Genomic DNA, 26,020 nt, shown 5'->3' with positions numbered 1-26,020 from the left:
GAATCCGGTCATTCTTCATGTTTAATTAGCATGGATTATGTTAGTAGTAATCTTTTATTTTACTTCCTGATTTGAAGCCTTTATAAATTGTTTTTATTTTTCCTCCTGTAAGGTGTGCTACTTGTTTAATCATTTTTCTTTTATAGATAATACTCTGCTCATTTTTCTTGCTTGTGAATCTCCTGTCTGTAATGTCTCTTTATTATGTGTTTCATTTATAATTCTTCTTCTTCTTTCTCTTTTTTTTAAAGGAATCGGTCGCCACATCACCTTGTCCGCCACATTGAATGGCAGTAGAGTGTCCAATCCACCTACAGCATGTCTTTGGGAAGTGGGAGGAAACACCACAGGAGGACATGCAGACTCCAGAGAACCTCTTGCTGTGAGGCGGCAATGATAACCACTGCACCACCGTGGCCGCCCTATGTGTTTCATTTATAATAAGGTTCTTAATTTCTTTGTAGAGACTAAAAATATTGGAAAAGATGGTTTGCAGTCAGAAAGATAAATGGGATGTGAAAGAAGTGAATTATAAAAAGAAAGTTGGAGAAATTGATCAGAAACTAATATTGCATGTAGGAACTATAATCAGTTCAAAAGTTTTGTAGTGCAGAGGTGTCATACCTAAAGGGTACAAGTGTAAACATACCCACTTAAATTTTGCAATATTTTCTTCTTTCTTCCTATGTTTGACTTTAGATTAGATCAGAAAAAAATATAATCTTATTGCTACCTTAAACTTGCTAATATAACCTGCATGTTTTTTCCACACAGATGGGTTAAAATTCAGAGGTGAAAAACATGGCAGCCTGGCTGACCATAGGATATACAGATTTCAGGAAGGTCCAGCTTTTCATTCACCTTCCTGATTTTGTATCACTTTAGTGAAGGGCTTGCCTATGTGGTGCTGCCAAAAGGAATACAGAAGGCATGATGCTGCTATTTTGGATTGCAACATTTTAATTATTTTTTATTTCTTTTTGTAATATATAATACATGCAGTAGTAGTCTTTGCGATGCACCATTTATGAGGATCATAATAATTCTAAATAGTTTTCATATTTTGAACACTATTAGTGTTTAGGCATCAACATTTAATTTCCAGGAGCTTTTCTTCAATTTTTGCCCTTTTTCGGCACCTTCTTCTTTGTGTGTACCCTTCTTTTCTCATCTTTGCATCTGTTTTTCTATATCATCTCTTATTTCTTCTCATGTCTTCACTGGAGATATTTTACATTTTATTCTCCATGTTTTCCAAGCCCCCTTGGATTTGCTTCTCTCTCTTATTTTCCTCTTGTGATTTAGTTTAGTTAATGTAGACATATTGAATTTCTTTAATGCTGTTCTTCTCCTTTTCACTCAACCATCATGTGGTTAACTCCTCCAGCCATTAGGTTCATAGCTTCATAGGTTCATAGGTAGGTACTAGGCTATCTGCCCAAAGGCATTTATAAGCCTAACCAGAATGTGTTGGCTTTCGCCGCCCCCTTAGATACGTTCCCTGTGCCTCTATCCAGCAGAGCCACTGAAGTGATCCCCGGGGTAAACTTTCTGTTTCCCATCCACTCGTCAAGGTTTCTTTTGAAGAGGGCTAGTGAGGAGCTCTGCCTAATGAAGACTGGAATCTTGTTCCAGAGCATGGGAAGTCTCTGAGACAGGAATCTATCCCTCCAGCATGTCCTATTTAATGTTGTGGTGAGGTTTAGATCCCCAGAGCATGTGGGTCGAGGGGATAAGGTTTTCTTTAGGTGGAGCATGTCCATCAATTCTGGGTTGGACATGGCCTTGTATGTCAGGCAGAGATCACCTCTGAGTAGGCGGTATGCAACCGAGTGCAGATGGAGTTTCTTCAGTCAAGCTGCATAGGGCATCTGTTTGAGGCCAGTGATCCTCATGGTGAGATATTTCTATGGTCTTTTCAGCTGTTGCAGGTGCCTTGGAAGGTACATCCCAAATGGGGTGTTGTACTCTATGATGGGTCTGATGAGTGATGATTACAGTGGCACAATGACCTCTTTTGATCTGGATGCGAACCCTTTTGTGATTAGGTGGGCCACATAGAAGGATTTTCTAACCACTTTGTCAATGTGATTATCAAAGGTGAGATTACTATCTACTTGGGTCCCCAGATCCCTTATTACATCTTCCGTATTTAGGGGACTACCATCTATGTGGTAGTTTGTGGGTACTTTGTTTTTTTACAAAGGGGATGACTGTGCACTTTTTGGCATTTAGCTTGAGGCCATGATTTTGACACCAGGTATCCATATCAGTGAGACCCTTTTGAGGGATGTCTGTGTCAGCCGCAGAGTCAATTATAGCCCCTAGTTTGCAGTTGTCTGCGAACTTGGTCAGCCATAGTCCTCCTGTGCTTGCCTGTACCTCTGAGTAGTATATGCCGAACAGGAGGGGTCCTAGGACTGAGCCCTGAGGAACGCCACTTGTAACCGGTTTAGAGTCGGACCTAGATCCCGCAACTCTCACCATGTGGGTTCTGTCCGTGAGCCAGTTGGCAACCCATCTTGTGATGCAGGGGTTTATATTCAGGCTGGTGAGCTTGTCTATAATACCAGAATGGGGAATGGTGTCAAAGGCCTTAGCGAGGTCTAGGTAGGTTGTGTGTTCCACCTTTCCCTTGTTTATAGCCTTGGTAACTGTCTCAAAGAAGTCCACAATGTTTAGGAGGCATGATCTGCCCTTAACAAAGCCGAACTGGGTAGGGTCCAGTGTTTGGAGGTTCCCAATGTCTCTGTTAATGAGTTCCATGATGATATGCTCCATAGCCTTGCAGGCCAAGCTAGTTAGGCTTATGGGGTGATAGTTCCCGGGGTCTGTTGTGGTTCCACCTTTGTGGAGCGGAATAACCATTGCTGTGCACCACTCTATGGATACGTAGCCTGTGGAGAGGCTGAGTTTGAACAGTGTGTTTAGGTGAAGGGTTAGTTCATCTTTGAGCTTATGTAGGACGCAGCCTGGGACACTGTCATTACCATATTTATTATCAGTATTTATCTTCTGATACGGTTATCCAGTGGCTGTCAGTTCTTATTCTGCTTGAAAATGCACAGCTCTCAATTGCTTTCTCTTGATGTTCTTCAAACATCCTTCCACTCTTTCACTACCTGATCCCAGATGCCCTTTGGCCAGTAATATTCCCACTTCTGTACATTTATAATCCTTTTTTTTTTATTCCATGATTCCAGCTGTACACTGGGGGGTGGAACCAGGTATGTATTATTCTGTGTGACTGGTCCTGCACTAGCTGCAGTATTCTTATGTGTCCTGCATCACTTATTTGCAGTTTTCTTGCAGTGTTACCTACTCTTTATCTACCTTTGAACTGTCCTCAAGCTGATACATTTTCATTTTGCACTCTTTCCTTCCTAGGGACTTCTAGGTTATACACCTCTGTTTTACTTCTGTGGTCCATTAATCTGGTTAGCATTTTTCCTTGACTGACTCAGTTTTCCTTGTTTGTATTTCAGCATTTTTTGCTGCCTTTGTTGAATACAAAATGAAGGTTTGACCAAAACCCATGGCAAATACCATTCCTCTCAAGTTCAAACAGCCACATTCCAAAAAATAAAATCTGCAAAAAACTTATCCAATAAAAGCACCTGATGAGTCACACAGCTTAACCATTCAAAGAAAATGCACTGTGGCGGTATAAAACAAAACTAAGGAAAAGAGCTTTCAGTGTAACAGAAACATCTTCTTGAGCAATTGAACATGATTCAGAGCAACACAAGCCACTAAATATTCTGCAAATGTTGGATAATCCTTCTCTCCTCCCACTTTTTTCTATCCCATGGACTCCCCTCCATTCCTTGTGTCCATCTGATTCTGTTCTCTCTGTGTCTCCTTTCTGTGCATTTTTACATCATCCATCCTAGTTCTCCCTTTTGCTGCCTTCTTTCCATACCCACTTATATATAAATCTCTTTTCTCCTGTCTTTTTGGGCCCTTTGTTCCTATATCCTTAGTTATATGTAGTTGTTTTATGCCTGCACATATTTCTCAAAATGTTATGCTCTCCATCCTCCAAGCTTTCTGTTTCTTGGCACCCACTTTATTACTATTCTTGGTTCGTCCATCAATCCTTCATGTGTTTCTTATTATTCTTTAATTTATACTGTGGGTATAAACCTTAGTGTCCATGCCACCTTTATCTTCAGCCTTAATATCTTTATCCTATTTTACTGTGTTTACCTTTCCCTTCCATCTCATTATGTCCTTATCCTCTCTTTTCTTAATTTCTTATAATGTTCTTCCATTGTTTCCTTTAGTATTTTCCATATCTCTCACCCTAGATACTTTGCCCAAGGCTGTGGTGTTAATCTAACCTCGGATGCCCTTCAGTCTAGGTTCCCCCACTCCTATCGTCACTGTTTTTTAATGTTACATTCCAGTCCTGCCTCCCTACTAAATGTTTGTAGCTATCTCATTACCACCACCCCTGCCTCTTCATTATTCTGTGCTGGATGTATGCAGTAATTCACAAGTATCTTCCATGACTCTTCTCCGCATTACTTACATCTGTGGTCGCCAGGACCAAGTTAGGTGAACGCAGACGTCGCTGTCTCATGCTTCGCTTTATTGCTGCCATTCTTTATTGTAACCAGTTTATCACTGTAGTGGCTGCTGCATTTTTGTACAGCACCTTTGTCAAGTCCATAAACTTGTTTCCAGTCCCTAGCTTCTCTAGTACCTTCTGTATGTATCTACACCCACAGTCAGGTGCCCCCTTGGTATCACAAGGAAACAATCCTGCCCACATCATCTCTTTTTTTCTTGCATTTTTATAAAATTCTGCATTATCCACAAAATATTTTCTGCTTTGAATGAAACCTATTTGTCCCCTCTGTATGTATCTCATAATAATTTCCTCCACTTTGTTTACCAATATTTTTGACAGAAGGTTTGCGTCTGCCTTTATGATTGAGATGAGTCTAACAAAGCACCAAGCCTTTGTTCTTTTATTCCCGGAAAGGATGGCATTTTAATCCTGCTTATGGAGGTGTCCATTTTCCCTGTATTTAACAGTGCTTGAATATCCATTTTATGTTCTACAAGAAAGTCATCCATCCCCCCATGCTTCCTACCCAAGACCTTGTATGGCAGTACTTTCTTTCTTTTGTGCTATTTCCTTATTTAGATTTCCTCTTTCCATGCCTGTCTGCCCTTCCTACTTCCACTCATAATCCCTCTCCTCTTCCCCCTAGTCCTTGCTATGTATAGTTCTTCATAACGCCTCATTGCTACTTCTAAACCATTTTTATTTTCCATTACTTCTCTGTTTCCTTTTCTGGGCTTACCTATTTTCAGTCTTTCTTTTTTTCGCTGTCAGTCCCAATTGTATTATCCCTGTGCCTTCTTTCCTTGGCCCCACCATTTTTCTTTTCTGCTTATCGCACCTACTTTTGTTTCTGTGGTCTCTATTTCACAATTTAATCATTACTCTATTTATCTTCATTATTTTTCTTCCCCTTACTATTTCACCTATTCCTTGAATTTCTTGTAGATTTATTTTAAGATCTTTGACTTCACTCTAGACTCCTATTTTCTTGAGTCTTGCCTCCTGCATCAGCTATATTCTAACTGTAGCTTGTATTACAGCCCACTATTTTACTTCATCGGTTGGGCAGCTATGGTGGTGCAGTGGTTAGCATTGCCGCCTCACAGCAAGAGGTTCTCTGGTTCAATCCTCGGCTGCTGTGCCTTCTGTGTGGAGTCTGCATGTCCTCCCTGTGGTCACGTGGGTTTCCTCCGGGTTCTCCGGTTTCCTCCCACATCTAAAAGACATGCTGTAGGTGGATTGGACACAGTAAATTGGCCCTAGGCGTGAGTGCGTGCATGTGTGTACCTTCTGTGGAAGGTTGGGCGCCGGGCTGGCAACTCGACACCGTAAAACTCCACTGCCAATCATGAGAGAACAGTGATCCGCTGTGGTGACCCCTAACCAGGAAAAGATGGAAGAAGAAGATTTTACCTCATCTGTTCTTTACTTTCTTTGATCTCCCAAGATTCTCTCCAGTCAATCTGTTGTCTTCTTTTTTGCATTTCACTGTCTTCATCTGAATTTATCACATCTCCCCCAGTGGATGTTTTGCTGCCTGCTTTCAACCACTTCTTATTGTACTGTGATCTGACAATCCCTGTATAATGAACATGCACCTCAAAGTTGTTCTGTAACTTATCTTTTGGCTTTATGATGTCAGAGTTAGTTATAATAGGTAAGGAGTGCAGGAGATGCTACTTGTGTAGGATATGAGTTGTTCTGCTATCACATAACAATATTTTGTGGTGGATTTTTCTTAATTTTATTGAGATCATTTAGAATCATGGCTCACTAGAAAGTTGTGTTTAGTTGAACAAGATCCCTACTACTCATGATTTTAAGTCTTTTGATAATCTTAGAGTCTCATTGGCTGATGTTGGACTTGGAGAAGAACAAAGATATAGAAAGCCTTGATTAGCTAGAGGGAGAAAGATGCAGTAGGTAAAAAAGTCTGGACATAGTAATGCTAAACGGAAGATCTGCAAACTTCTAGGAAAAATAATAATTCTGAAGTGTTTTTGTTTCATATGGGGAAATTGCAGAAAGCTATCCAAATGCATGTTGCAGGATTTATGAAATATTTAAGAAATGTTTGGCTGTGGTATCACCAAAGCATGTAAAACACATATTAATAGTTTCAGTTCTATGGAGATTACATCTCCATTTACGTATTTGCTCAGCAACAACAGCAGAAGATGTAGGCAAATGCAGAGTAATGGAACATGATGCCTGCAAAGTATAGTAGCTTTCTTAAAAAATGCTTTTCTGTTGTAATACTGACAAACATATCACATGCTTTTTGGCTTCATATGCATCAATAAATGTCCTTGTGGAGTCTAGCACTCAAAGACTAATGGCAATATAACAGGGTTAAGTTAATGAATTTTGAACAGGTTTCATAAATATGTATTAAAACTACCTGCATACAACTTACTTGGACTTGCATTGTAAGAACTCGAAAATGTTGCCAACCAAAAGTTTAGGAGATCACTATCTCTCAATCTGAATGTAAACAATAAAACCACAAAGTGGGCTCTGACAGATTACATTGAAGCTTAAGATGACAGAGGCTGACAACATTTAGAGGAAATATTTCAGTATCAGGCAGAATTTCTTCCAGTTCATGTTTTATCTGTATTAAGACATGGGAAGCAAATAACATTCAGCAAGTTTTATGTTGAGGGTGGGGGACAGAGAACCAAACACAAAGTGTTTCTGTAACATCATGTCAGGCTCTGTATGTAAAGGGAAGCAACAAATATTATATTTACACTTAGTAAGTGAAATGTACTTTACAGGGTAGCATTTTGCTAGTACAGGGATTGTATATATTATATATGCATTAGCTGTCATGCCTTGCTTCACATATATAAATATATAGTGCTATACATGATGATGTGGTTTTCAGACAGTTGAAAGAACATTTGATGTGTGCAGGCCTTTCAAAGTGGCTTTAGCACTTAGGACATGGCATCACTAGGCAATTTAATATTTCTATAAGTGTTTTATTTCATCAAATGTGTCCTCGTAATTGTCATGGGTATTTTAAGTATGATATACTAAATTAAAATGTCAGGAAAGTAGCTTCTGTCTTTTTAATGTAAAATTAAGCCAAGAGGTTTCACACATACATTAAACAGCAAGAATTTAATAAGCTCTGTATTTAAAATGTGCCATCTAAGAACATTTATCAGTAACAGTAGCCTGATACTTGCATGCATCATTATAATAATTGTACCCGACTTTAAAATCAGATACTGAAAAAAATTCACTTACTTATATTTGTAGAGGCTTCTATAATCTAGACATCCACATGTCGAAGACTATATTTTTATGATGTTACTGCATTCTCAACAGATACAAATAATGCACTGTCACTAGTATTTACTCCATGATTAGTATAACATTAACTTAAAGTGGTGACAGTCTGTTACTTTATAAACTTAAAAACACTGTATTAGCTTACCACATCTAAGTTTACAGCGTACAGAATATAAAAGCAATTCCTTTATTCTCCTGTTATCTGGTAAGGACCTAACCAAGCAGCTCCTCCTAGTAAATGTCATCTGAATAATTTCAAGTCTTTTAAAATTCATTTTAATGTACATATACAAGGTGGCACTACATTTGATACATGGCCTTACCAAAGCAGTGTATAATGGTATCATTACATTTAGGACTTGGGGCGTAAGTTAGCAGTATATGTCATATAGTCCAAAAGGTTTTCACATACACCAGGTATTATTTTTATTTTTTATTTTATTTACATTTGTTTACCGGGAAGGTCCGACTGGGGCAGAAGCCCATTTTCAGCAAAGGTCTGGGGAGAAAAGCTCCATAGAAATATAAGTAAAATACAATAATTAGATAGTACAATAGAATAAATACAGTAAGATGCAGAAACACATCATCTAGTTAGTCTATACAAAATAATATTCAATACAGCAATCAAAGGAATGATCCTTACTGACCTTATAATTTTCCTGAGTTTATAATTTGACCATTTAATATAGATGGGTAATTTCTGTTTGTCTTGACAAAATGAACAATGACAGCCTATTTAGTGTTGAAATGAATATTGTTTGCTTGTAATGCCAGTTGATGTAATTGTGGCTTTCAAATATACTAGTCAGGGATGTTAAGAATTGGGAGAGAAATTTCTGAGTCATTTTCAGACTTGATGAAGATAACCTGAGTATTTACAAGAAGAGACATCATAAGTACATTAAATAAAAACAGCCGCAGTACAGAACCCTGTAGATACCTTATGCTGCAGGCATTGTTTTTGATACATTCTCAGCAATTCTTTCTTGAAAATGCAATTTAACAGCCATCTCCTTATTCAGTTAACTATATATAGGCCAGTTTCTTTAAGAAAATGCAGATTATTTCATCAGTCATTGTTTAATTTGAATTCATAGATAAAATTGTTTCCTGTATTAATTCCTTCGAGATTATTGGGCAGTCTGCCTTACCTTAACCAACTACTGGCAAGACTGTGTTGGTAATCTGAGCTGTGAACAGCAAATCTGTCACTGAATATGTTAGCAATGTCATCATTAGTTATGGATACTTCATATATTAATTGACATGGAATCCAATTTGACTTGACATTCTCTTGGCATAACTGAAAAAAACATTTTTATATTTAAAATTATTAGCAAAATTTTGCACATAAAGCTATTTATTTTTACTGATTACACATATATTTTGTGGCTACTCTTTTTGTAAGAGCTATAAAATATTTAATAAGTGTAATGTATAAAAATAAATAGTTGTTGGACAAGGTCACAATTTCCCTAGTAAAATTTCTTAACTATTAACAGCTTCAGTTTTATAACAGTCAAGTGGAAGAATAGTGAAAATACAGGAAAAGTCAAGGTCTGAATGAGTAATAGCTATGTAGCACATGCTGTTTATGCGCTGAAATTGACAAAAACAACAACCTTGTTATGCAGTCAGAAAGGTGCATTGCTATGATTGGATCTCATACTGCAACAGACATGGCAGCTACCATGAAACAGAGTTGGAAGAGCTTTGACAGCTTTAAAATCTGGAATACAAATATGTGTGAGAAGCATCTAACAATGTTTACATTTATGTTTGCTAACAGGTACACTTTGCTTCTGTATATTTTAGTGCTGTCTGAACATAAATTCCATGAGTAAAATGCAGACAAAAGAGTAGCGAACAGTGTTGCCAGTTTGAAGCCTTTTTGTCATTAGCAAACTCCACAAACGTCTTCATGGATGCTTATATTTCTTTAACAGCAGTCCTGTCAATGCCTTTTAGGCCCTTACCCTGCACACAAAAGCACATGATTGTGTCTACCTCTATTATTGCTAACAGTAAGAACTTCCTCAATAATATTTTTAACTTGTTACCAGGGAGACTGCTACCTTGATTCACTACACTCCAGACTGCAGATTCCTGAGACCTCTTGAGTCTTCTTTTAGAGTTAAGTCTCATGACATTAGGCTAGTAATGCTGTCTGATGGAATCTGTGGTAGTAATTATTCTTTTTTGCATAGTTATTGGCTCAAGGACATTATCAGAGGAAGGTAAGATATAATTTTGTACTGTATGGTGAGTGTCAAACAAGACAAAGTCTTCTTGATTTACCAAGGGCCCTTCATTACTTCTCAATTAAAACACTGTAAATACATTTTTTTTGACACCCAACCTTCAACGAGCACATTCCCATTCATTTCTGTGATGCCCACTTGACTCTCGGACGACGACATGCAGACTCACCACTGTCTCTCTGGTAATACTTAAAAAAAAGATGCTTAACCAGAAAAACAATGAAAATCTCTAAACAAAGTGAGTTATACAATGCCATTAAACATTTGAACATGGTTAAAATCAGAATCTGTGTGAACCATATCCTTACCCAAGGTCCTAACTCTTTTAACTACAAACCATTTTATCCAGAGCTGTATAATACATTTTCAGATATAGGCAAATCAACATAACATAGTTTTAACATAATAGAGACATAGTTAGTCTATAATCTATCTGATATTACACTATACTGTTAAGCATTACACCTTTTAAATCTGCTGTGCTTTGGACTTTAATATCCTTATAGCTATGTATAATAGCTGGATTGAAATACTGAACTGCTGAACTGCACTGAATATAATCCACTGATCGTTTCTTTTGGGATCTCCAAAGATTCTCAGCAGCTGTATCCCAATCTGTTCACCCTCACTTTGCTCAGGGTCACTCTCACCCCCTACCCCTACCACCTTTCACTACTACTTGCCTTATTCTTTACATTTATTCATACCCATACAGAGCTAACCACTCAACATCACAATAGTACAAAACTAGTGTTACACAGGATAATAAATTTGTTTTTAAGAATTTGAATGATTTTACACCATTACACCACCCCCTTCTGGAAGCCTTTCTTAAATTAACAGAAGATGAATTGTATAATTATTATGGTGGTAATCATCTCATCTTCTTTCTGTACATCCCAGACAACTGGTATCCTTTTACCCCACTCCCCCAAAACACACTTTTCCATCTGCTTTTTGTCTAAAAAACTTTTTGTAAACTCTAGTAGATGTTGGTACACATAGTGTTTTTGGTAAGGGTGGATAACTGGGGGAGTGTTTTACTTTTACCTTTTTTACATGTAGAGGGGCAAGGATAATTAGGATGTTTAAAAAATGTATTAAGAGTTGTAACTGCAATCAGTCCATACGTTGAATGGGCGTGCCTCCTCCAATCAGTAACTCTTGTAAACAAAATGCTGCTCCTTATATTATTCTCTCACATTTTAGTGTTGACCTCCCATTTATCATACTATCACTTTCCCTTAAACTGCAGTACCACAACCCAGGTTTCTAGCCTCCTACCTAAGGTAGACAATTATAATAACTTTTCTAATATATCTCCTAACCTTTTCAATCTCTCCACTAGTCTCTGTCTTAAATACATAATTCTTCACTGTGATTGTCCCAGCCTTAAAACAAACCATCCACTCATACCCACCCTTAAGAATTATTCCAGATTCAAAGATTCAGTTGTATGGGGGCATTCACCCAAACCCTGGCCGTACTAATCTGAACTTAAACCTCAACACTACCTATTACTGCAACACCATAAGAACCCTGCTAACTCCCCTCCTTCAGTTACAAGCCATCCCTCCTCTAATGCATCCTTTACTCCTTACACAAAAAAAATTCCTCCCAATCCTATTTCCATTCACAGATATACCATGCTCCCACTCCTTCAAGCACAAGTCCAGCCAAAAAGCTAAGTCTGATAACATTAAACCTTCATAGTATTTGTAATAAAATTTCCAAATCTACATGCCTTGATATCACTTTATTCCACAGATATCCCAACCATCACAGAAACATGGCTTAAATCCAATAGGAAAGGTACAGAAATACTACCTCTAGGCTATAAAATTATGAGGACTGACCAAACCCACAAATATGAGATGGAGTCACCTTACTGTACCCCAGTTCCTCTATCCTCTCCTCCTATTCCAGCTTCATCCCCAAATTTTACTCAGATGAAATACTCATGACAGTTTTAAAGCTAAACTCTCAAAACCACTTTGTATTATTGTACTTTGCATCCAGCCTGGAAACAACATACCCATACTTGAAGAATTTCTCTCCTGGGTATCAAATACTATTACTTATGAAAAACCATTCTGGATGACATCAATACTGACTGGAAAAATGGAACCTCTGACAATCTCTCATTCTGCATAAATCTATTTGGTCTGACTCAACTAGTCACAACATCTACTAGATACAACAAAAGCAATAAAAGCACAATTCTTGATTGGATTTTACTCTCAGACTCCAGTAAATATACCATCCGTGGAAGCTATCCAAACTCCCTAAGTGACCATCTTCCTGCATACGCACAAACTTACCGTTCATCACCCCAATACTCACCAACTTAAAGCAACCAAAAATTTCACAAAATTTAACAAAGACTTTACAGTTTCCTAAGGTTCTTCAACTAGTCTATAAAACTCTCTCATTAGATGATACAGTTACAACTCTTAATGCCTTTTTTAAATATCCTAAATATCCTTGCCCCTCTACATGTAAAAAAGGTAAAAGTTAAACACTCCCTCGGTTATTCACCCTTACCAAAAACACTATGTGTACCAGAGACGAGACTTGGAGGGAGTGACTAAATAAAAACTTTCAGCGATATAGAGAACTTCATAATCGAGCTAAAAACCAAATATAAAAAGAAAAATACTATGACCAACTACAGCTTAATCATAAAAATGATTCAAAGAATTCTGGTTTTCTATTCACACACTACTCAATCCTGGCTCAAAAAAGATCAGCATCCCTCTCAAACCTGCTCCCTCCTCAAAATAATGACTACAATTAATAAATACTTTATAGAGAACATTGCTGCTCTCACCAGCAGTGCATCACCCTCCTTTACACAAACCCATAAAATATTACCAGCCGCCTCCTCCACTACCATATTAACCACTGAAAAATATGAATCCAAACAATCCTTAGCCACAAATGCTAACAACTTACCTTACCTACATATCTACTGTAAATAACTGCTACTTAAACCATACTCCACAGCTCCTGACAATGTCCTACCTGAATATCTCAATACGGCAGCAGAAGTCCTATCTTACCCAGTTGCTATCTTAATCAGTAGAACCATAAAGGAATCTTATAATGTTGCAACTCTTCGGAAAAGATCATATGTCATCCCACTGCACAAGGGAGGAAACTTTACAGAAGTCTCTAACTTTCATCTCATTGCAATCCTCTCCCCTCTCTCAAAAATCTGAGAAAAATGTATCCATGTTCAACTTCTTCACCAGTTCTTCTCAGAACAGCTCTTCATCAGTACTCAACATGGATTCTGACCTGGCCATAGCACAACTACTGCCCTATTATCCTTTTTAGATAATATAAACAAAAAAAGAGAATCTGGCAAACGTACCTCTTCCATATTTCTGAATCTGTTCAAAGACTTTGATACCATCTCACATAGCAAACTCTTTCAACAACTGTTCCATCTCGCTATCCCCTCACTTCATTGCTTTAAAACCTTCCTATCTGGCAGCAAATTATTAGATGTTACCATGCTTTCTCTCTTTATCTCCCCATTACCACTGACTCAGTTCTTGGTCCACTTCTCTCTAACATTTTCATTAATGAACTCTATACTTTTTTTCTAGGCAATCATCACTTATATAACATGCTAATAATTTGACCCTAATATGCTCATCTGACACTCTGGTGCATCTTCATGAAATCACACAAGAAGCCTTCACTTTTGTTTAAAACTGGCTTCATAATACCCAGTTATGAAGCAACTGCTCCCCAAAAACAAAACTACTCCAATTCCTCGCTGAAGCACATTAAAAGGACTAATCTACTTTCAAAATCTTCTCACTTAACAATACAGAGATAGAAATTGTATCCCATACAAAACTTTTTGGTGTAACAATTGATGACAACCACAGATTTGAACTCCACGTTAAAAATAATATAAAAAAGTCACCAGAAACTTGGCATGTTTTATAGACATAAAATACTTTCTTACTAATTCTGCTAAAACCACCCTAGGAACCACTTACCTCCTTCCTTCAGTCTTACAATGGTGCCCATATCCTTAAAGCTTGCAGGTATCTGTTAAGACTAAAGTTGAAATATGCTACAAAAAAGTTACTAAATTTGCTGCAGTAAACAGCAGTATGCACATCACTGCAAGGCCCTTAAAGGTTTGAGCTGGCTTGAACTACCCACTACCTGGACTTTGTATAGCTAGCTACTGCCCACAACATCATTTATAAACCCCATGCCTGTCCTGCACTAAGCTCTATTCTTCCTTCCTGTCAACCAAACAGAGCCCTTCGTTTTAATGATAAACAACTTCTCACAGTATATAAACCTCAAAAAGCAACTGGAAATAGCCTTTACTGCTACTGTGTTTCCAAAAAATGGAACTATTTGCCACAGGCAATTAGAACTGTAACTTACCATCCTTCCTTCAAGCATCTCCTGAAAGACCACCAATCAAACTCATGGCTGTGCACATGCTATACCCCTTGTTGAACAACAATCACATCCACTTTTCTCCACCTCTGTCTGTACAGATTCTCTGCCCATCACCACTTTCTCATCTTCACCTGACTATCCTACCCCCTCTACCACTTTACATAGCCTCTTCCTTTCACCTCCTCCCCATTTCTACTAATATAACCTAATCTCTCTCCCCTTTGTAATTTCAATTAAACTAAACAAATAACTTTTACTTATTACTATTGTGAAGGACGCTCTCCTGAATTGTATAGTGTTTTACTTTGCTTTTTCTCATTGTGCTCTTTGTAACATATCTTTGTTATAGCTCATGCCATACAATATTGTTGATTTCTTTTGAAATTTATAATTTTCAAATGTTTTTTATGTAATGTCTTTGAAAAAAACAACAACACGTTTTTCTTATTTAAATGGAGCTTCTGTCCCCGGGCCTACGCTGAAAATGGTCTGTTGTGACCCAGTCAGACTTTCCCAGTAAACAAATGTCAATAAAATAGATACATTTTTCAGCAGGGAGTCTTTAATATTTCTTATAAAATGATGCATGTCATTCTCAGGAAATTTCTGTGTTAGTGCAGTCACCAGACTCAGCTCATGCATAGTGCCAATGACAGAATAACATATGAGAGCTGCTGTGTACAGAGAACTTCATATGTAGTGCTCCTTGTGGGACCCTCAGGGAAGGTCGAAAAATACCCGTGGATGTCTGGCTGTCTGTTAAAACCACTTTTTATTGAAGTGTGATCAGATAAGTCCTGAAAAATAATATTTGCCTCTCAAATATTTTTTTTTATATTGTACTTTGGTTTTGTTGTGACAGAGTTAGTTATAACAGGTAAAGGGGTAGTGATACCCCCTGCATGGGGATATGGTTTGCTGTGTTCTTGTATAACAATATTTTCAAGGGACTTATATTTTGGGTGTTTATTCAGAACCATGGCTCAGTAAAAAATTGAACTAATCTGATGAACTCTGCCTTATATAGGTTTAAGCCTGTTAATAAGCCTGAAGTCTCATTTGGGTGATTTTGGGCCTGCTGAAGAGTAAATATGTTATCAGGTACAGAGACAAGGTGCAGAAGGTGAACCAAAAGGTTGCAGTATGTAATTCTGAACTGAAATTTTGTAGTCTTGTAGAAAAAAATATGATAATTTAGCTAAAACTTAAATGTATTTCAGATTGTCCCTTAACAGAATATATGTAGTATTTAGAAAATTTTGCCTGTGGAATCATCAGGACCTATAAAGCACACATGAATAGTGATAGTTCTATGGAGATTACACTGGTATGTGACTGTTTGTTCAAGTACACCAACAGAAGATACAGATGAATGCTGAGTAATGGAGTTTGATGCCTGCAAAGGATAATAACTTTGTGAGTCAACATGGAGATGTGATTGCTCATCTGCTATTGATATCTTTGTATTATTTGGAAGCAGTGTGACTGTCACATTCTCTTAATATGCATGGTGATGATTCCATCCAGACATCAGTAGATAGATATGCTGCTATACTTTGATTCCCATCAGTTGTGTGCACTTAAACAGCATTACCTGTGTTCTTTGTGTTGCAAAACATTCAGCAGTGGTGTGCAAGGTAATGCTTCTTGACATAAAAAAGAATCATATCATATCTCACATGTAGCACTGTATGCCCTTGCAAGGAATAGCTTGAAATGTTACTGGTTACATGCTTAATGAATTCTGAGAAGTTTTCATAAATATGTAGTGAAATTAGCTGCATGAAATCTGCTTTCTTTAGAGTGAATTATTTTTCCAACTAACAGTTTAAAAGATTTGCACCTGGCAATCTCAATGTAAACAATAAAACTACAAACTGAGTTTTGCCAGACTACCTTCAGGCCTAAGCTGACCAAAGCTGGCATCATTTGGAGTGACTATTTCAATAAACTGGGAGAATTTCTATTATACAATTCCTCCCCTAAAACGTGCACGCTGATTGGCCAGCCTAACCAGCGTGCCCGTTGTAAATCCCTCACTATACTAACGGAAAAAGGTCCGGTCGCCCGGACTTTTTCCGTTAGTATAAAACACTGTCTCGCTATGTTAAAAGAGTTTAACATAGCGACACAGGTTTAAAAAAAGCAACGGAGATCTCTGTTGCTTTTTCTAAAGCTGTCTCGCTATGTTAAACTCCTTTAACATAGCGACACAGTAAAAAACGGAGATCTTGCGATCTCCGTTGCTTTTTAAACTGTCTTGCTATATTAAATGGGTTTAACATAGCGAGACAGCTTTAAAATAAGCAACGGAGATATCCGTTGCTTATTTTAAAGCTGTCTCGCTATGTTAAACCCATTTAACATGAAACAGTGCTTTGTCCACAGCTCTGATGTACTGCGAGGCATGTGCAGTACATCAGAACTGCCGCAGAATACCAGACAGCTGTGGAAGGGCAGTAAGAGGCATTATAATGCCATTATTTAAGAAAAGTAATTATTTCTTTTCTTAATGTCATTATATAATAACAATAACCACTTCTGGGTGTGGGTAATGCTGGTACCACGGTTGGCTTTTGGTCCCTCGGGACCAAACCACGCCAACCGTGGGTAAATCCAGCATTACCCACACCCAGGCGTGGGTTATTGCTATACTAATGTCACTTTCAGTCTGTACTGAGACAAGAGATGCAGACAATCTTTAGCAAGTTTTATGATGGGATATTTCATGTAACAACTTTAAGTGCACTGTAGATTACATAGCAGTATTTTGTTAGCACAGGGATGGCACATATAATATACAAGATGTCAAATATATCTTCATTTAAATAAATATATAGTGGATAAGGCATGCTGGTGTGGTTTTGTGCCTTATAAAAGAATGCCTGAGGTATGGTGTGTTTACCAAGTTCATTTAGGGGTTATGACATGACATTGTTAGGCACTTAACTATTTCTCCAAGTGTTTGATTCTGGAAAATATTTCAGTCAAAGGAAAAACAAATGAATACAATTTTACAGGTATTTGAAGTATGATACATTGAATTAAAAAGTCAAAAAAGTAGTTTGTCTCTTTTGGTTTGCAAATTAATGCAACAATCTTTACACAAAGATTACTAATAAAAATATATGTCTAAAATGGGGAATGTAGCAGTTTCTGGCAATAACAGTGGACCTCTCTCTCTCTATTATATATATATATATATATATATATATATATATATATATATATATATATATATATCACAATAGTTATGAAACCTGTTTTCATATCAGATGTGGAAATATTTTACGTTACTTCTCTTGGTAGAGATTTTTAAGAATAAGGATGATGTGCAGAGCTGTAGTAACTACAGAGGGATAAAACTGATCAGTCACAGCATGAAGTTATGGGAAATAGTAGTGAAAGCTAGGTTAAGAAGGGAGGTGAGGATTAGTGATCAGCAGTATGGTTTCATGCCAGGAAAGAGCAATACAGATGTGATGTTTGTTCTGAGAGTGTTGATGGAAAAGTACAGAGAAGGTCAGAAGGAGTTGCATTGTGTCTTTGTAGACTTAGAGAAAGCATATGACAGGGTGCCTAGCGAAGAGTTGTGGTATTGTATGAGGAAGTCAGGAGTGTCAGAGAAGTATGTAAGAGTGTTACGGTATATGTACCAGGGTAGTGTGACAGCGGTGAGGTCTGCAGTGGGAGTTATGGATGCGTTTAAGGTGGAGGTGGGATTACATCAAGGATCAGCTCTAAGCCCTTTCTTATTTGCAATGGTGATGGACAGATTGACAGACAAGATCAGACATGAGGACCCGTGGACTATGATGTTTGCAGATGACATTGTGATCTGTAGTGAGAGTAGGGATCAGGTTGACGAGACCCTGGAGAGGTGGCGATATGTTGTATAGAGGAGAGAAATGAATGTCAGCAGAAGTAAGACAGAATATGGGTGTGTGAATGAGAGGGAGGATAGAGGAATGGTGAGGATGCAGGGCATAGAGTTTGTAAAGGTGGATGAGTTTAAGTACTTGGGATCAACAGTTCAGAGTAATGGTGAGTGTGGAAGAGAGGTGAAGAAGAGAGTAAGCAGGGTGGTGTTGGTGGAGAAGAGTGTCATGCATGATTTGTGACAGATGCATGGTGTATTTAAACTGGTTTGCATTTTGTAACATTGTTCCATTTGAAGGCGAAGGCTGAGGTACCAGAATTTGAATTCAGTAAAGAAAATTTTCTTATCCAGTTTATGCTGCTTCTTTCTTTTGTTTTTTTGTGGAGATTTCGTTTGGATTTTGATCCAAAAGTGTGTACTTTTTTCTTGATTCAAGATGAGTGTAAATGGAGCAGCTAGAACACCTGGACCGGTCCACAGATCTGTATCCAGTTTGGATTTCTCTGTTGTGTGGAAAGACAGAGAGAGCAAGCTTGCTTCCTCTGACCCGTGGCTACAACGTTCGGATGATGCTTCAGTCCGGTTCGAGGAACTGGAGAGTCTAATGGTAAAAGAAGCAACAATATTTTATGATGTCAAATTGCTTGAGAAATATATTGACTCTAACATTACCCCCAGAGGTCTCAGAATAGACCGTTTACCAGCGTATGATTTCTCTGATGAAGATGCCGATTTATTTGAAGAGTGGAAAGATGTCTCTCTCAAGTGTACATTGGGTTGGTTGAAAATATTGGTGAAACGTAATGTTAGAGCCCTTGATAAATTACGCTCTAAGATTATTTCCATGCAAGAAGAACTTGTCTCACAGTATTCTGATTCGGTTTGTGAACAGAATATTTCAACCATTAAATCCAAAGTCACTAAGATAGAGCAACAGGTCATTTTGCGTAAGAAAAAGAAGTTCGTGAGAGATCAAAATGATTATTCCACAGGTAAAATCTTCTCTTGGCAATATAACCTTAAGAAGGGGCGTGGCAGATCTCCCTGGAACAACAACAGATTCAGAGCACGAAGTGAAAGGAACGCCAGGGACACGTCTTCCTCTTCCATAGAAGCAAGTTCAAGCAAGAAAAGCGTTTCGTTCGAAAATATTAGTACGGAGGGTCTTTCCAATGAAGCGATAAACTCTGGTGCTTCTTCTAACGAGGGGTCAGCCCAAAGAAAAGGTCGGAATCGGCGTTTCCAGCAGAAGGGGAATAAAAGATACTAATGGACTACTAACAACCAGGTCTGTTTTTCTGAGACCGAATATTCCACTTGTACATAGTGAGTTTTGTAATGATGTTGGTTCTATTTCCAGTTGTGACCGTTTGAATATAATTAACCTCTCAGATTGTGTGTTAACTAATAATATGATTAATGTTTTACATATGGGCACTAAGTTTATCCCCACACATATTCCTACACTAGCTGAGGTTCTGTTGGAGGTTAGGGCCTTCTGTAGAAAACTGTATTTGAAAGTTCATTTTCACAGACGGGCATTAGAAAACGAGTATAGCACTAATGGTGATAGTATTCCTGATGTTTCTAATGATTCGCTTTTTGAAAGTTCTTTAATGAATATCTCTATTCATGAAAATGATTTGTTTGATATTTATGATGATGTTGAATGCAATGAACGGAATGTTGACATTACTAATGCGGGTTTTGAATATAATACAGGATATGGTAAACTTACTATCCCTAAGATCCCATATGTCAGCAATTTCAACCCTGTTAAAAATAATTCCTGCATTAGTTTCTTTGAGAAGGCTTTGTTTAAACAAGTTAAGGATGAATATTTTCTGTTTAAAAAAGAAAGAAAATGTTACAATTTAAATATGGAAGATTGGCAAGCTTTGTGTAAGCTTAGAGAAATAAGTGACAAATATGTATTTTTGGAATCGGATAAAGGTGGCAATTGGGTTGTTTTCAACAGGAATAAATATAATTCCATAGCTTTTGAGTTACTTTCAAACAATGGGGTCTATATGCCTTTATCTATGAATCCTATTGTTGAGTTTAATAGTAAACTTTTGGAATTATTAGAAAGAGGTGAAAGACTTGGTTTCTTTTCACCAAGTGATGTTAAAAAGCTTTATGTTAAAAATCCTAATGATGCCAGATTTTTCATTTTGCCAAAAATACACAAAGATTTGATCAATCCACCCGGTCGCCCCATAGTCTCAGGAAAAGGGGCTTTTTTACAAAACGTAGGCATATTTTTGGATTCTATACTTAAAGAATACTTAGTGAGAATTCCCTCCCATGTAAAAAATACTAAGGAAGTGTGTGATAACTTTAGAGGAAAAACATGGCATGATAGTTACTATTGGGCCAGTGTGGATGTGGTTTCGCTATACACATCCATTTCTTTAAAATGGGGCTTAGAGGCTATTTATTCCTTTATGGGAGAAGGACCAAAAACCCACTTTATTATTTCATTGGTGGAATTTTGTCTCACTCATAATGTATTTGAATTCAACAAAAAATATTACTTACAAAAGGAGGGAACGGCAATGGGTGCCAGTTTTGCGCCATCTTATGCCATTCTTTTCATGGGTTATTTTGAAAATTTATTCATTTATACTACAAGGTTTTTTCGAGATAATGTTTTGATTTACAAGAGGTTCATAGATGATTTGTTGTTCTTGTGCAGGGGTGACCCAGGAGATTTTGATAAATTCATCATGGGTCTAAAATCAAACCCATGTGGACTAGATTTTACATATCAGATTAATGTTGAAAATATGGATTTTTTGGATGTACATTTTTACGTCAGCATTAAGGGCACAATTGAACATAAACCATTTCATAAAAAGACAGCTGTTAATAATTTCTTGCATGCAAGCAGCATGCACAGCTATTCTTTAATTAAGTCTTTGCCTTTTGGTGAATTCAGACGTATTGCTTCCAATACATCTGAAAACATAAATATACAAAGGGAGTTCGACATTATTTGTAAAAAGTTAATGAGTAGAGGGTATACTAGAAATATTGTTTATTCTAACAGAACTAAAGTAGAAAAAATATTAAATTTGAATGAACATGAAAATACAGTTAAGAACAGGAGGAAATTTGTGAATAATTCATTTTTGTCCAAGGGGAAAGATTTTGAGGAGATGGACAAAATATTTTTTGTAAATAAATTCTCCCCTTTTTCTTCAGTTCTGAAGAGAATAGTTTTGAATTTGTGGCCCATTATAATTAGTGATGAATTCTTAGGGAACATTGTTCCACATAACATTGTTTTCTCTCATACAAGATGTAAAAATCTGAAAGAATTATTAAGAAACAAGGGTAAGAAGGAGAGAGCATTCAATGCAGGCTCTTTTGCTTGCAAGAAATGTAAAATTTGTGATAAAATTATCAACTTAGATGGTCAGAGTATTAATGGGGTTATTTACCATGCGTTAGATCATTTTGATTGCAACTCTTCAGGGGTGATATATATTATTGGTTGCAGCTGTTTAGAACCAAAATGGTACATAGGGCAAACAAAACGTAAGGTTAAATTAAGAATATTGGAACATCTTGGGGATATTAGGAACAATAGACTGGATAGTCCAGTTGCTTGCCATTTCTGTCAGTTTCATGAGGGAGACCACTCTGGTTTCAAATTCAGTATTTTGGCTAAACCATGGGGAATGAGTGAAAATAATTTCAATTTTCAGAATAAATTACTGAATATGGAATCAAGGTTTATTGTAAACTATGGAACATTATTTCCCAATGGTATGAATTTAGAAATATAATATATGAAATAATATTTATTCTGTGGAATGCAATTATTTATTATTTATTATATATTTATTTATATATATATATCATTGTATGTATATTTCTTTAATTAGGAAGTATTTACTTTGATTGATTTATTGCTTAATTGGTTGTGCAAGGTGTATTTAAACTGGTTTGCATTTTGTAACATTGTTCCATTTGAAGGCGAAGGCCGAGGTACCAGAATCTGAATTCAGTAAAGAAAATTTTCTTATCCAGTTTATGCTGCTTCTTTCTTTTGTTTTTTTGTATGGTGTGTTTACCAAGTTCATTTAGGGGTTATGACATGACATTGTTAGGAATTCAGGAATGAATGTCAGCAGAAGTAAGACAGAATATGGGTGTGTGAATGAGAGGGAGGATAGAGGAATGGTGAGGATGCAGGGCATAGAGTTTGTAAAGGTGGATGAGTTTAAGTACTTGGGATCAACAGTTCAGAGTAATGGTGAGTGTGGAAGAGAGGTGAAGAAGAGAGTAAGCAGGGTGGTGTTGGTGGAGAAGAGTGTCATGCATGATTTGTGACAGATGGGTGCCAGTAAGAGTGAAAGGGAAGGTATACAAGAGGGTAGTAAGATCAGCTATCTTATATGGATTAGAGAAGGTGGCACTGACAAAAAGTTAGAAGTCAGAGCTGGAGTTATAGATGTTAAGATTTGCATTGAGTGTGACAAGGATGGACAGGATTAGGAATCAGTATATTATAGGGTCAACTCAGGTTGGATGGTTTGGAGACAAAGCCAGAGAGGAGAAATTGTGTTGGTTTGGACATGTGCTGAGGAGGGATGCTGGGTATATTGGGAAAAGGATGGTAAGGATGGAATTGCTAGGTAAGAGGAAAAGAGGCTGGCCTAAGATAAGGTTTATGGATGTGGTGAGAGAGGACATGCAAGTGGTTGGTGTGACAGAGCAAGATGCAGAGGACAGGAAAAAATGGAAACAGATGACCTGCTGTGGCGACCCCTAATGGGAACAGCTGAAAGAAGAAAACTTCTCTTGGTAGAGAATTCCATAATCTAGCCATCATTGTAAAGAAAACTCCATTTTAATGATATTATTGCATTCAACATAGACAAAAATAAGGGTGGTATTCAGAATTTGGCCTCCCTATATTCAGTGTTAATCCACGAAGAGCAGTTTTACATCTTTATGCAAATAAAGGCAGTGGAGATCATTTACGATGATTATGAAAACAAGTAGGTGTTTTGGTAAATATGCTTCCCTATGGCAAAAGTATACCATCCTTAAGGTATAAGCTTTAGGGGAAGGGATATTATGAGGATAATACATCTTAAACATTGGCTTATCACTACAATTTCTACAGATAAATGTACACTGCTCTCATTTGCATACAAAACAGGTACAGGACCCTGAACATATGTGATTATGTACCATATTACCCGAGGAATATTTGAGTTAGGGTAAATTAATTCTGGAACTGATAATTGAAGGGAACAAATGTAACATTAAATTAAAACTGTTCAAAAGGAGGTAAGATTATTGACTTCACTTCAAGAAATGTACACTGTCAAACTTTTGAAGGGATCACCAAGGAAAATAATTTTATTGGTGTCATTTGGTGCTTGTGCATACATGGGGCTTGTGTCAATATCTTTTTTATTTAATAATATAGCAAGTTCATGGATTGCAAAGTAGATACAAGACATACAGCAATGCTTTTATCAATTGATGTGCATACAATGCAGGTATACTGGACTTCATCAGAATGAGACATAAAGTAAATCACTCCCTCTTATACAGCTCAGATGGTCACATGATAACAAATCCATTAAACAATTAAACAATTAAGTCAACCTGAAATAATTTAAAAAAAAAAAAAAAAAAAAATATATATATATATATATATATATATATATATATATATATATATATATATACACACACACACATACAAACAACAAAAGAGAAATAAGTCCTTAAACAGCAAGAATCTGAATTAACAATAATAAAACTACAAGACAGAACATTATCACCTTAAACCTTAAAGTGTAAATGTATTAAAACTTATTACAACCTTTTAAATTACAGTCATTATAAACCAGCTCCATAAGGAAAATTTTACATAACATGAGAAGCTTGTAATTTTAAAATACTGCTAATAGAAGCGTGTTAATTGATCCCAGGGGCATTTGTATCACATCTGATCTGCCACCTCATTTCTTTGTATTCCAAAAAAATCCCCACATGGTCTGCCCCTGTCCAAAATCAACATGAACAATAACAAAGATTTTAAAACAGTGGTTAGGGTGACTTTTTTACATGTTTGATCAATGCATTTCTGTCGTTATTTTCTGTATATTGTAGAAATGCTGGTATATCCTAGAATTACGTGCCCTTTTGGTCTTTCCTATATAAAATACATCACAGAGCTGACATTTGGCAAGATAAACAACCCCTGTGCTGTAATAATAATACTTATGGATGAGTTTAATAGTTCCAAAGTTCACTAACTGAAAGCTGAACTCTTCCAGAATATGTCTGCATTGAGAACAATCAATGCCCACACTTTCCCATACCCCCCCTTGCCGCTGAGATGGTGTGTTTTTTCCAGTAGCATCTTAAAACTCACATCCTTTTTATATACAACCTTCGGTCTCTCCCCTACAACATTAATGTATTCCTGATATACCTTAAATAAATTCCAGTTTCTCTGGATGATGTCTTGAATAGCATAAATATGTATGTTAAATGGTAAAAATCATAGCTGTTTGTAAGGACTCATGCCTTTCAACAAGATGTTGATCACTAACAGCATTGCTAACTAACTAAACTGCCTCTGCTGTCCCTAACAACAGTATAAAACAATCTGAATTGCTTTCCTTACTGTTTTTATAAATATGTCCTGTAGAAATATCTCAGGGTAACCTCTTCTAGTTAGCATGTCTTTAAGTTTGTCACACTCTTCTTTGAACATGTTTTCATTGGAAACCATCCTAGACAATCCCACACATTACCCCTTCACCAATTATTTTTTTGGTGAAGGGGATGCTAGCTATTAAAATGTAATAGTGAGTTGGAATATGTTGGTTTACTATGCAGAGAAGATTCAAACTGATGGATGTCCCTATTTTTGAAAATACTGACATCAAGCTAGTTTACCCTATCAGTTTGAACTTCCGTACTAAACCTCAAAAAGTGAGTGGTTGACTATAGAAACTGAAAAAATTGATTCAACTTGGTCAAATTGTTCTTCCAAAAAATAATAATGTCATCCAGGTAATGGCCATACAGGGCCCAACAGTTTATGTACTCTGATGTAAACACAAAAGAGTTTTCCCATTGGGCTAGCACTATATTTGCAAAATGGGGGCCCATCCCACCCCTATAGCCACCCCTTTGGCCTGCTTAAACAACTGATTGTCAAATATAAGGACATTTTTATCCAGAACTATTTCCATTAGTGTCCTTATTGTAAGTATTTTGATATGATCCAAGTTTGTGTTGTGGGAAAGAAACTCATAAAAGCATTCTATACCCTCATGGTGGGGAATCACTGAAAATAGATCACAAATATCAATGGTTACCAGAATAAGATCATCAGTATAAAATTCATTTGTCACCTTGGATAGGAAGTCCTATGAATCCTTGTGCAAATTTGGGCACCCATCTAACACTCCTTTCAACTGATAGTTGATATATTTCACAATAAAAACAGTCTTGGATGCCTTAGCATCAGCTATGGGCTTTAAAGTGGGATTATCTAAACTTTTATGTAGTTTTGGG

The sequence above is a fragment of the Protopterus annectens genome, chromosome 2.part0 (assembly GCF_019279795.1).
Source record: "Protopterus annectens isolate FY-2018-M chromosome 2.part0, PAN1.0, whole genome shotgun sequence".
Lineage (NCBI taxonomy): Eukaryota > Metazoa > Chordata > Ceratodontiformes > Protopteridae > Protopterus > Protopterus annectens.
This window is presented reverse-complemented; position numbering follows the sequence as displayed.